General features: G+C 29.5%; 1 pseudogene; it reads left to right on the top strand.

Moving 5' to 3' along the window:
- The first annotated feature begins 8,649 nt into the window (after positions 1-8,649).
- Positions 8,650-11,819, top strand: LOC133832504 (glucose-1-phosphate adenylyltransferase small subunit, chloroplastic/amyloplastic-like; annotated as a pseudogene).
- Positions 11,820-12,023: the final 204 nt, after the last annotated feature.

Raw genomic sequence — 12,023 nt, 5'->3', positions numbered from 1 at the left:
TAAAAATAGATTGTAAAAAATATAGGATGTCACCTCATCACTCTTAAACTCTCATTTATATATAGATATAAATATAAATATTTTGTAAAACTATTCACTTTGGAATAAAAAAACATAATGTAGTATTTTTCAATAAATAAGTAGTTAAGATATTTAGACTAAATAAATTTTTAATCAAATTAATATGTATATATATTGATATTTTCAATTGTTAAGATATTTAAACTAAATAAATTTTTAATCAAATTAATATGTATATATATTGATATTTTTAATTGTTAAGATATTTTAAAAAATAGAAAATGAATAAAAAAAATTAGATTAAATAAGAAAATAGAAAGAGTGATTTGAAGAGATTTTAGAGTGCCACATAATCTCCTTGAAGCTCTCCTTTATATATATATATATATATATATATAGATTTGTAAAACTATTCACTTTGGAATAAAAAAACATAATGTAGTATTTTTCAATAAATAAGTAGTTAAGATATTTAGACTAAATAAATTTTTAATCAAATTAATATGTATATATATTGATATTTTCAATTATTAAGATATTTAAACTAAATAAATTTTTAATCAAATTAATATGTATATATATTGATATTTTTAATTGTTAAGATATTTTAAAAAATAGAAAATGAATAAAAAAAATTAGATTAAATAAGAAAATAGAAAGAGTGATTTGAAGAGATTTTAGAGTGCCACATAATCTCCTTGAAGCTCTCCTTTATATATATATATATATATAGATGTGTGAACTTAATTTTATTTTATAGCTTTCGTATTAAATTTTATTATTTAATCAATGGTAGGTAAGCATTTGGTACGGTATATTTTTGTGAAGTATTGTTTTGCTACCCTATATTTACATTAATAGTCATTTGGTACTATGTATTTAATTGATATAATTTTACCAATTTAATAAAACTTCTCTCAATTCTATGAGTTTCAAATATAAATTTAATTACTTAATTACATATAATTGATGACAGTTTTGTCATATTGATAAAAATTGTATTTATGAAATTTGAGTTTGGATACTAAATATCTATGATTTTGAAATAAATAGTACCATATGATTGATTATTGAAAAAAAATGGTACCAAAATGATATTTGTAAAAATACGGGTTCCAAATGAATAAATTTCCTATAATCAGTGTCATATATTTTAAAAGACAATATTTAATATAATGTATAACATAAAGATATTACTAAAAATATTGTTGGAATTCAAATAATAACATTGTAAATAAAAAAATAAAAATAAAATTGTATATAGTTTAATAAATAATGTGATTTTGTCTGAATAAATAAATAATTAAAAAAAATGAAGAAAAAGATTAATTTGTCTTTGTAGTTTAGGATGATGATTCATCCTTCTTGTTATCTTGTTTGGCTTCAATTGAGAGAATAATGAAATGCTTGTATTTCACATTATTCATCATCTCCGGACAATTTGATTGTCCATTTTTTTGTTGCTAATTTATTTGCAACAATTTCAATGTGTTGAGGAATTTCCTACAAGAACAATTTAGAGTTAATTTATATAAATTATGGTATTTTTCATATGTATTATTTTGAAATGTAGTAATATTTATTCTTACCTATGTAGAATTTTCCATCAACTGGACTGCAGAACTACCAAATGTCTTTTCTACTACTTCTCCGAACATAACAGCATCGAGCTTTCCAGTATCATCTTCTAGTTGCACATATGCCCTAACACTTAAAATTTATTTAAATATATTAGTTTTAATGTGAATATTAGTTTTTTAAAATTTATAATTTATTTAGAAATTTAAATAAAATGTACTCACCGTGGTGTAGGGGTGCCTCGCTGTTTGCAGTTTGGATTTTCACAAACAATTATTTCGTCATACTTATGTCGTATTTTTCTATGGCATGTCGCACACGACATGTAATAGTACATTTGGGCAGAATCAATTATATTTATCTTTGCTTCTATCCAAAAATATTTTTTCTATATCAAATAAGAATATTTCTTTAGAAAGTTAATAATTGTACTTTGTTATTAAATTGAAATAAAAAAAAGTAATATTTACCTCCATAGATTGCAAAGCCTTCATTGCACGGGGAATATCACAAATTTTGACGGTTTTTTGAAGTCTAATAGATGATATAGTAGTAGATAGATGTGTCAACGACGTTTCAATAATACTTTTGATTTTCAGTGTATTATTATTCGCCCTTTAGAATAAAAAGGGAATAGTAATAAAAGTTAATAAATATAGGAAGATTGTATGAAAATAATATAACTAAATGTAAAGTAATTTGAGCAATATGTGTATTTTAATATGGGGGTATTACCATTGCTTCAATGCAGTTGCCTCTGGAATTTGAGGATTGATTGTAAAGGTACTTGATGAACGTGATGATAAGGACAATCCTGTGTTCAATTTGAGATTTATATTAATGAAAGTATATCAAAGATATAAGAATATATAAGTTATGTATTTGTAAGTACCTCTATATGTTCGAACAACTATTTGTGTTCCCAATATTATTGGGTATTCTTCAATAATTTTTGTTATTGTTTTGCATTCGTCTTGGACAAACCGACTCCACATAGTCAATTTTATTGGGTTGAAGCTGACAAATTAGATTGAATAAAAAATGTTAGTGTACATTTTGTAAAGTAATATCAATACTAAATGTAATTGAAAGTATGTTTTTTTTTTACCTTTAATCGATAAGATATATCTCTTGGATTGTTTGTTGTTGAAATTTTATGGTTATCTCTTTTGTTGATTCAATCTAGATTGTGACAGCTAAGAAATCTACATATTGAAATAAGAAAATGGTTATTTTTATGATAATCAATTTGTATAAGAATTAAATTTGAAATACCTATTCGTTCGGCTGAGTCTTTGTAAGAGTGCAAATCTGTAAATGGAACGATGTTATATTTTGGCACCTCTATTTGATTGTCTTGTTCTTCTACATCTTCTATTAGTGTTCTTGAGTTGAGGGTCCAATCATATTCATATGATCCAATCTTGTACCTTGGGTTGGCATTTTTGACAAGTGCGTCACTGATATAATAAGAGTGAAACAATTTTAAAGTGTCCTCCCTAGAGTCAATATCTGTTCCATAAATTACTGATTGGACTCGATTCCCCTGAACCGAAATTTTAAGAAATAATGGTTAATATTGTATTATATGAGTTGCAAATGATAAATAGAGGTATGCTACATTCATTTAGGAGAGTATTAGTAATTTTCAAACTAATATATATTATAACAAATATGATACATGTTGGTCAATTAATATTAGATTTTGGTATTTGATTGATGTGCTACGACTTGTTCGCTTTGGAGATTTGTTTGCCACAATCATCTTGATTTTCCAAGGTTTTGTATTTGGCGTGATCTCGTTGATCGATGTACATATTGTCGGCATTTTTCCCTGTAAAGATAGAAGAATATTACACACTTAAATATAATGTATTTGAATAATTAATTTATGAAATAATGGAATAATAGAATAATGGATTGAAAATAGATTAATAAGATCTGTGAATATTACCTAGGTAAACATTAATTTAAACATGATGATGATAATAATTATGTGTACACAATATTTTTGGTGTAGTTTTTGTCAAGTTTATCAGTAGTCATTGGTCGAATTAAAATCCTCACTGTAGACGCTGTCTTTGCCCTTGATAAAGCCACGTATAATTAGCCATGAGAAAATACTGGTTGTGGTAAATAAATCCCAACATAATCTAATGTTTGCCCTTGTGACTTATTTATGGTCATTGCAAAACTTAATCTTATAGGAAATTGAGTTCGCTTAAATGGAAAACCACTATTATCATCCATATTTGGTAAGAACGGTATTCTTGGAATGAAGACTCTTTTTCCCATATGATGTCCAATAGCAATTTCAGCATCTATGATATTTCGATCGAAAGCCCGACAAATCAAACGGGTTCCATTGCATAGTCCCTCTGAAGGATTAATGTTTCTTAGGAGCATGATGGGACAATTTTTATTTAGTAATAATTCATGAGGCGGAAGTCCATTAGGCGTTAATGTGTTTAAGAAATATTCCATAACTGATTGCTCAGTTTTATCTATTGTCTCATCTACACTGTAATATCGCTGGGCTTCACCTGGAAATCTTTGTATTAACAATGCATTTATTTCATCGACAAAACTATTCTTTGGTGTTAGTATGGCCCGGTTCATCATAGTTGACATATTTCCTAAATAATCTTGAATGTTGTGGAAAACGTCTTGTATTAAGTGATCTAATGAAGTCTTGTCATCACTATAGGGAACAAGCATCCCATTTGGTATTTTGATGATTTCATGTTTTGTGGTGGGTGGCAATCCATTACCTACTACTAACACATAATTTGAAAACATTGGATCTAATCTTGCTCGCATATTTTCAGTTAGTCGAAACTTAGTCAATGTAGGCCACAAGTAAGAATGAACCAGACTGGAATTAACCTGCTCTTGTCTAGTTCCTTTACGGACCACAGGCAATACTTGTCGAAAATCTCCCCCGAAAACAACAACCTTTCCACCGAAGGCTACGTTAGAACCATTGATGTCTCGTAGCATTTTGTCTAATGCCTTTATGTGTTGTTTTCTTGTCATCGGTGCCTCATCCCATATTATTAATTTTGCTGCACGAAGAAGGTTTGCAAGTGCACTTTGTTTGCTCACACAACATGTGGTTTTTTCGTCAGTATCAAGTGGAAGCTTAAAGCGTGAGTGAGCTGTTCGACCTCCTGGAAGTATAGATGCAGCCACACCTGATGAAGCAATTGCAAGTGCTACCAAGTTTCTTGATTGTACTATTGCCAGAAGTGCCCTGTATAGGAATGTTTTCCCTGTCCCACCTGGGCCATCTACAAAGAATGCAGCATTTTGGTGTGATAAAACTTTTTCTAACACTGCATTATACACTTGTTGTTGCTCGCTATTAAGTGATCTTGAAGATGTAATATCTTCTTCTGGAATTTCAACACCCAACTCATCATCGATTTCTCTAGATTGAAATTCATTTCCATCGAAAGAAATGTCTTCATCAAGAAGATGGTAAGAGTTAATGTTTTTCCCCATTGATTCAATTGTATAAGAGATTGACCATAATACATGATATCTTGCAGTCGATGTAGAATCTTCTGAAGATTTGAAATCAATTGACATATCTTCCTCAAAACGTTCCCAAAGGTCTCTTGGATTGGTTGGATTAAAATATACCAATATTGTTGCGAACAGTCGCCTCAAACTGGATGGCATTTGATATAAAGATGCCTCATGTAAACAGTCTTCTAAGCTACTGTCTCTTTGTAACAAACCATGCATTATTGCTGCCTCACGAAATGTGGGGGCCAAAATGCCCTCGACTGTTCTAAGATCTTCAAAGGACAGCGGTCCCCTTACATGGTTTAGCAATATTCGCATGAAATAACGCTCACCCTCAAATGGATTTGCTGTAACAATACGACCTATGACTGTTTTCGTTTTTTGGGGAGTCCATTCTTTGTGTTGATGGTTCCAAACATAATATTCTGGAATTTGTTTGTATAGTAATTTCTTTGCATTTTCATTTACTCGATTTAATGCAAAAAATTGTGTTAGCATAGTTTTTCTAGAACGGTCTAAATTGAGGATGTTAATTAGATCGTCGTTTGCTTGGAAAGTGACCGGGTGTTGATCCTCCAGATGTAAATGCAAACTATACACTGCTGGGGACATCTCATTGATAATAAATCCATATATTCTCCACATTGCTTCTGGGGGAGCAATCCATCGGGCTAATTGGAATTGTTGGATTTCATCAACTTGTTGATTGTTTGTTTCAGAAACCAAGTTGAAAGTGACATGATCATGACCTTTATAAATGTACTTGTAAAGATATTTCACTGCCTTTATTGTAGAACAAATCTCTACATTAATGTGAGAGTCAAATGTTGCAAGGAGATACTGGTTGTATGGAACAACCCAACGATTGTCTAGATATTGTCCTCGGACCTTCACAGTCATTCCATTGTTTGAGCGCTTATATATTGGGAAGTAATCGTTTCCAACAGTTGTTGCAGATGCATAATTCTTTGGATAATTACTTTTGCATCCACGATTTCCTTTCATGCAAACATTTGATGGATTCAATACTCCACATGGTCCATGCATCATGTGCTTCACAACTGCGTTATGGAGGTGGATGTTTGTATTTTTATCAGGTATCTCTGCTGATACGATCTCATCAAAAGATTTTGGTGCATGGAGTTTCCACTCATTTTGTAAGATAATTAAAAAGTGGGCATGCGGAAGACCCCTTTTTTGGTGCTCAATAACATAGACATATGCTGACACTTTTCCAAATATTTTCCTTTTGAATAACTGGTCCTTTAATTCTTCCAATTTCGCATGAAAGACTCGAGCAACCAAATCAGGTCTATTTTGACTCTCCTCGTGTGGAGTTAGTTCATTTGTAATTTCTGGCCAATTTGGATTGCATGTCATCGTTAAGAAAATGGCAGGTTTGCCGTAACGTTGAACTAAAGCCATTGCTTCCATATATCTTTTTCTCATGTCTCTTGGACCTCCAATAAAAGAAGATGGGAGTATAATCCGTTTCCCAACATTAGAAGGATTTGTTTCCCTAAGCATAATTGTATCAACAATACCTTGATACAACTCTGATCGAATATGTTGTTGCTTGCCTCTAAAATAATCTAGTCTTGAGGTCTCGATCTTCACATACATATCAACTACAAATTGCTGCAATAATCGACCAGAAAGCAGCAAAATTGATCTGACATTTTCTCTTATTTGCAACTTGTAGCAATAATATTCGCGACATGAAACTATTGGGCACTTTCTTTGGTGGTTTAATCCTACAAAAGATGAATGTGAAGGAAATGTTACTAACTTAGATGTATATATACTAAATGTATTTTTCTAAATTTTTAATACTATAGTCTAACATCGCTATTCTGTTGCAAGTAGTTCTTCTGCAGTGGTTGATTCTTGAGGATTTATTGATGAGTTTGTTTCGTTGTACTTTGATCTGCTTCCTCTAATCCTTTGAATCCCTTGATGCCAACCTGTATCACCGAAAGGAAATAATATTGGATATTGCAGTGGATCATAACACCCAAAGTAATACTGAACTTTATGATTTCCACCAGAATGGTTATACACAAGAATGTTACGTCCTCTTGGTTGATCTCTATCATCATTTTCGACCCATATCACTGCAACTTGTGAGGATGTAGGGGCATTGAATACACGTTGATAAAGCCCAGCATCTGTTTTTATATGAATGATTTGTTTTTCCAAATCAGGGAGATCTCCAAGCGAACGAAAAAAAAATGGAATAACGATTGATCTGAAGAATATTGATGAGCTGGGTTACAATTGATGGCTCCATTCTGTCTTAATTAGAAATTTGATTTTGTAATTCATGCTCCGTGTCGTAGAAATATAATTGGAGATAAGAAGGATGACTATTGGAAGGGAGCAAGTCGTTTATGTAGTGATAGATTTGTCCTTGGGTTCTGAAAGTATATATTCCTCTATTTATTCGACAGAGTTCTTTATCAAAATTAACACCGAACGATGTAAACGCAAACTTATTGTTATAAGTTCGAATGTATGTTCGGAAATGTTGAGATTCACTACTGTTGGATGTAAACAGCGCATAAAGCTCATTTGGTACATTATTTGTGGCCAGAGAAAATTTTCCATCAGCACAACAAAACCCAGTTGTTTCATGGCAGAATCGCTTTGCTTTACAATGTCGACAGCTAGGCATTAATGGAAGTGAATATGGTTCAGATGGCACTACTTTTAGCAATTGTCTAAATCCAGTAGAACGCGTTTGCGATTGACCTATTTTGATGAGAATGACTAATTAGAAAACAAAATGAAACTGTCCATATTGTTTTGATGACTAATTTTGAAAAACTAACTAATTTTATATTAATGTCTTACCCCTACAAGGTCTTGGTATGTTTGTTTCATAGATTACATCCTGTCGAACAACATATGGGTCCTATTCATAAAAAAATTTGAAATGTTAAGAAAAAACGAATAGAAGGATGGTTGAATTAGAATACTGAGAAAAATAATTTCAAGAAAACATGTTGGATAAATACATTTATAGATGAATTTGGCTCTGAATGAATTAGCCCGGTGCGATCAAGATTGGAATAGATTAAGACTTCACGAGACGATCCCTCTTCATTGATGTCAGTATGAGTATGAGAATTTCGTTGTCTCTTTGATACTCTTTGAAGATGACTAACATGTTCGATATTGTTCGTATATTGAACACCAATATTTGAATGTTGAGTAATCAATACTGTCGTATGATCATTATCAAATGTGTCCAAATCATCGTTATTTGATGATTCAGTATCATTTATACGAATTGAATTGGTTTTTAATGCTTTCTGTTTAGCATATCTCTCTCTTTGTTTTCTACAAATTTCTTCCTTTTTTTCTTCCGAAAAATCTTTATATGAAATTCTTCTTGTAGGTGGTTTGTCATGATCTTCAAAAAGGAAAAAATTTCAAATATAAAGTTCATAATTTTTTTTAGGTTTCTAATTTTTTTAAACTATTATTAATGAAATCTTACAATTTCCCATTATGTCAATGAATGTATGTTTCAACTGTAAGATATATTTCTACAAGAAAAAAATAACAAATATATCATATCATAGTATAGAATAAATAATTAAATGATAAAATATGCTTTCAAATGTACTAATTAACTAAATTTTCATATTCCAAGCAACTTCCATTTATGTATGTAATAATAAAAAATTAATATTTTAATACTAACCTGGTAGCACTCAAAGTGTTGAAGGTGAATATAAATAAGTGTAATCCTGAAAGTAAAATTATTATAAAAATAAAGTTAAATTTTTAATGTAATTATTTTTTTATATAAGAATATGTTAATCCACCAAACTATGTTATCTCTTCTATATAATAAGTGTGTAGATAACGGAAATTTTTGGTTTTAACGGTTTTTTATTTTTTTAATGTTAACTTTAACAAAATATTCTTATATTTAACGATAGTTTGTAAACACTTAAATATAAATAAAATAAAATAAATAATTAAAAAATTAAAATAGGATATTTGTGAGATATTTTACAATGATAATTATTTTAAAATAATAAATAATTAAACAAATTAAAATATGACATTTTTAAGATATTTTACAATGATAATTATTTTAAAATAATAAATAATTAAACAAATTAAAATATGATATTTTTTAGATATTTACAATGATAATTATTTAAAAATAATAAAATCAAACGTTTTATAACTTAAATAAAATTTAATTTAACTTAAACTCACTTATTAGAATAATATCACATTAAACATATAATATAATCTACTGTGAATTAACAACAAATTGTTTTTTTTTAAAATCTAGCAAGAAACTTAAATTTAAAATCCACGTATAATATTTAATATTACATTAAATATATAATATATAATCTTTTGTTGTCACTCCCAAATTCAAAAACTATAACAAACATAAACTTGAACAAAATAAATAAATTATTTAATTAAAATATGATATTTATTTCAAAATTTATATGACATTAATATAAATTTAATAAAAATAATTAATAAATTCTATAAATAAAACTAAACAAACTTGCATATTGCACGTTGCTTGTATCTAGTATATATATATGGAAATTATTAATAATAATATTTATATATTTATTAAGATATACAATTTATATATTATGAATATTATTATTAATATATATCCAATTTTTTTTTCTAAAATAACTTAATTATTAATATTATATGATGATAATAATATCTTCGAATTTTGTCCACTTAGGTTATTTAATTTTAATTAATTTAAATATATAAGTTTAAAATTTTGGGTATAAATTTTTAATTATTAATATTTTGTACTATAAATTTTGGGTAAATTCTAAGACCACATTAATATTAAACTCAAAACCCAAAACCCTACTATTATTATAAATATTTAAACACTACTATTATTAATAAAGTTGGACGTTACTTATTAAAGATAAAATTGCAATGCATATATGTCATATATGTTTTTAAATATACTATTTAACTAAATTTAACTATGATAAAATATGACATATTTACTAAATCATATATGCTTAAATATGTATGTAATAATAAAAAATTAATATTTTAATACTAACCTGGTAGCACTCAAAGTGTTGAAGGTGAATAGAAATGAATGTAATCCTGAAAGTAAAATTATAATAATAATAAAGTAAAATTTTTAATATAATTATATTTTTTATATAATAATATGTTAATCTACCACACTATGTTATATATATATGGAAATTAATAAAAATAATATTTATATATTTATTAAGATATACAATTTATATATTATGAATATTATTATTAATATATATCCAAAATAACATAATTATTAATATTATACGATGATAATAATATATTCAAAATTTTGTATACCTAGATAATTTAATTTTAATTAATTTAAATATATATAAATAAAATTTTTGTTTAACTAAGTTATAAATTTTGACTATAAATTTTTAGTTATTTATCTTTTATAGTATAAATTTTGGATAGATTTTAACATCATTGGTAATTAAAATTACACATTATTGGACCAAACCCAAACTAATTAACTAAAGCCCAATAATTAAAGCCTATTGGGCCAAACAAACTAATTAACTGAAGCCCAATAATCAAACCCTACCTACTTAACAAACCCTAGTATAAATATATATCTTTCTACCCCCACCCCATTTCATTTCTAAACCTAGCCGTCTCCCTCCCCTCTCCTCTGTCTAAACCTCGTCTCCCTCCCCTCTCCTCTGTTTAAACCTACCCCACCCCATTTCATTTCTAAACCTAGCCGTCTCCCTCCCCTCTCCTCTATCTAAACCGTGACTTCTCTTTGTCTCTCGGAGAAGCGAGCGAAGCCTGCGGTTCCTCTCGGAGCGAACTACAGGTTGATTGATATTCCTGTGAGTAACTGCCTTAACAGCAACATTTCGAAGATCTACGTTCTCACCCAATTCAATTCCGCTTCACTCAATTGCCATCTCTCTCGCGCTTATGCGAGTAACATGGGAGGTTACAAGAACGAAGGCTTTGTTGAAGTTCTTGCGGCTCAGCAGAGCCCCGAGAATCCCAACTGGTTCCAGGTTGGTTGATTGGTTTATACTGGACATGGCTGCGGCTTCTTCTTACCATTTTGACTGTGTATTTCACTGTTTAATTTACTACTGCAGGGGTCGGCTGATGCGATGAGACAGTACCTGTGGCTCTTTGAGGAACATAATGTCTTAGAGTTTTTGGTTCTTGCCGGAGACCATTTGTATAGGATGGATTATGAGAAGTTTATTCAGGCACACAGAGAGACTGATGCGGATATCACTGTGGCTGCACTGCCAATGGATGAACAGCGAGCCACTGCTTTTGGTCTGATGAAGAAGGACAGATTATTGAATTTGCTGAGAAACCCAAAGGGGAGCAACTCAAAGCTATGAAGGTAAGTTGTTTGCGAATTCACTTTTAGATTGGTAATGCTTTGATTTGGTATTATGTTACATGAGCTATGAGTTAGCTGTTTGTCGTGTATTTGGGTAGTGCAAGTTAGTAACTACCATTATGTTACATGAGCTATGAGTTAGCTGTTTGTCGTGTATTTGGGTAGCTGTTTGTTTCCTTGGCAGGTTGATACTACCATTTTGGGTCTTGATGATGTGAGAGCCAAGGAGATGCCTTACACTGATTTTAGAAATTGTGGGTACGCTTGGTCCTAAATCTCGATTGGTGATGTTATTTCTGGCCGCCTTAAAGCTGGAATGTCCGGTATGTTATTTGTTGAACTTTATCTTATATGAACTGACTGCACTGATTTGTGAATAACTACCTGATTAGAGAAAAAAACCAAAATTCTATAAGATGAATATGGTAATTTATAATTGAATTTGTATAAGATGGCATTTCACTGCCTCATTTGAGAT

The sequence above is a fragment of the Humulus lupulus genome, chromosome 4 (genome assembly GCF_963169125.1).
Source record: "Humulus lupulus chromosome 4, drHumLupu1.1, whole genome shotgun sequence".
In the NCBI taxonomy this organism is placed as follows: domain Eukaryota; kingdom Viridiplantae; phylum Streptophyta; class Magnoliopsida; order Rosales; family Cannabaceae; genus Humulus; species Humulus lupulus.
The sequence above is the reverse complement of the archived record's forward strand: the minus strand, read 5'-3'. Positions and strand labels throughout refer to the sequence as shown.